The sequence below is a fragment of the Colobus angolensis genome, unplaced genomic scaffold (assembly GCF_000951035.1).
Source record: "Colobus angolensis palliatus isolate OR3802 unplaced genomic scaffold, Cang.pa_1.0 Scaffold51, whole genome shotgun sequence".
NCBI classification, from domain to species: Eukaryota; Metazoa; Chordata; class Mammalia; order Primates; family Cercopithecidae; genus Colobus; species Colobus angolensis.
In genome coordinates, this window is record NW_012118599.1 from 14,265,519 (window position 1) to 14,268,084 (window position 2,566).

A 2,566-nucleotide genomic window follows, 5' to 3' on the forward strand; every position below is an offset into this window, starting at 1 on the left:
ATGCATATAGCCTAGTGAGGATGGCTTGAACTCAGGAGTTTGAGACTACAGTGAGCCTAGATTGCACCACTGCACTCCAGCCTGGGTGACAAAGTGAGACCCTGTCTCAAAAAAAGAACCAAAAAAAAAAAAAACCACCAAGCGCCAATACAAGATACCTTACCAAAAACTGCTGACATTTGCTTTACTTGTAGTAAGTTGCTATAACATGAGTCATAACTTCCCAATAATTTACAAACAAATTTACCTCTAAAAGGTGCTGAGGTTAGCAAATTATTGACAGACTTTAAGCAGACATGAACTAAAGAATAGTTGCAGTCTTCAAAATCACATTTTTACCCCCTGACCTATTGAAGGTAAAATGAACTGCAGTCACTTTATTTTTACTGACATATTTACTACTTCCAGTGTTCTTCCTTCTCTTAAGTAAATCCAGATTTCCATCTGGTATCATTTTCCTTCTCCTGAAAGGAATCTTTTAGTATTTTTTGTAGTGCAGGTCTTTGCTGATGAATTCTTTCAGTTTTGATGTATCTTTAAAGAGTGTGAGATGGGCATGGTGGCTCACGCCTGTTATCCCAGCACTTTGGGAGGCTGAAGTGGGCGGATTGCTTGAGTCTAGGAGTTTGAGACCCTACTGGGCAATACGGAAAAACCCCATCTCTACAAAAAATAAAAAAATTAGCTGGGCATGGTGATGCGCACCTGTAATCCCAGCTACTCAGGAGGCTGAGGTGGGAGGACCACCTGAGCCTCGGCAGCTTGAGGCTGCAGTGAGCCATGATTGTGTGACTGCATTCCAGCCTGGGAGACAGACAGAGATTACAGAGATTCTATCCTCCACCCCCCAAAAAAGTGTTTATCTTTCCTTCATTTTTGAAATATATTTTCACTGGGCATATTGTTTAAGATTGACAGAGTTTTCTTTTCCTTTCAGTTCTTCAAAGATATTGATATACCGGCCAGGCGTGGTGGCTCATGCCTGTAATCCCAGCACTTTGGGAGGCCGAGAGGAGGGGATCACAAGGTCAGGAGATTGAGACCATCCTGGCTAGCATGGTGAAACCTCATCTCTACTAAAAATACAAAAAAAAAAAAAGATACTGATGTACTGTTTCTCATTTGCATTATTTCCAAAGAAAAGTCTGCCATCATTCTTACCTTTCTTTTTTTCATAATGTGTCATTTTTTCCTCTGGACACTTTAAATATTTTTCTCTTTACCACTAGTTTTAAGCAATCTGATTATGAAAAGCCTTGGTGTAGTTCTCTTCATGCTTCCTGTGGTCAGGGTTCATTAAGCTTTTAGAATCTGCAGGTTTATAGTTTCCCTCCAATTTAGAAAAATTTCAGCCATTAATTTTTTCAAATATTTTATGCCCCTTCCTCTCCTTTGGGGACTACAATTACAGTTACATTATTAGACTATTTGAAGTGTCCCACAGTTCAATGATGCTGTATTTTCTTTCAGTCTTTTATTTTTTTAATTTAATTTATTAATTTGAGACAGGTTTTTGCTCTGCTGCTCAAGCTGGGACCACAGGCACCTGCCATCATGCCCAGCTAATTTCTGTATTTTTTGTAGAGACACGGTTTTACCATGTTGTCTAGGAGGCTGGTCCTGAACTCCTCGGCTCACGCGATCCTCCTGCCTTGGCCTCCTAAAGTGTTGGGATTACAGGTGTGAGCCACCATGCCTGGCCTTTTATAGTATTTTAATCTCTCTGGCTTTCATTTAGGATAGCTTCTATTCGTATGACTTCAAACTCATAAATATCTTCTTCTGCAGTCTCTAATCTTCTGTTAATCCCATCCAGTAAACTTTTATTTTAAAACATTGTAGTTTTCATCTCCAGAAGTTCAATTTGGGTCTTTTTAATATATTCCATGTCATTATTATTAAAAAAATTTTTTTTGCTTTGTTGTCTTGGCCCAAGATGAGAATCCATGCCATTATTTGTTTAGTCTTTTCACTATTTTCTTGAACTTACGTAAGATAGTAACAACTTAAAAAAATTTTTTTTGAAGAGGCAGGGTCTCACTGTGTTGCCCAGGGTGGTCTTGAACCCCTAGTCTCACGTGATCCTTCTGCCTCAGCCTCCCAGTGATGGGATTACAAGCATGAGCTCCACGGCAGGCTAATTTTTATATTTTTTGTAGATACCGGGTTTCGCCATGTTGCCCAGGCTGGTCTCATACTCCTGGCCTCAAGCAATCCACCTGTCTCCACCACACAAAGTGTTAGGATTACAGGCATAAGCCACCTCATCTGGCCAACTTTTTAATGATTAATTCTATCATTTGTGTGATTTCTGCGTCTGTTTCTATTGATTGATTTTGTTGGTGGTGGTGGTCTCAATTAAAGGTGGTATTATCTGCTTCTTTGCACGCCTGGTCATTTTTTATTGGATGTCAGACATTGTTAATTTCACATTATCAAGTGTTGGATATTTTTGAGCTTTGTCTAGGACACAGTTAAGTTACTTTACAAAGTTTCTTTAAAAAATGTCTGATCCTTTTAAGGTTTGCTTTTAAGCTTTGTCAATCTTTTTTTTTTTTTTTTTTTT

General features: G+C 38.8%; 1 protein-coding gene across 2 annotated transcripts in view; it reads right to left on the minus strand.

The window, feature by feature from the left end:
• GLTSCR1L (GLTSCR1-like) overlaps positions 1-2,566 on the minus strand; it is an 89,731-nt gene that overhangs the window by 56,386 nt on the left and 30,779 nt on the right. The gene's annotated exons all lie outside the window — the stretch shown is intronic.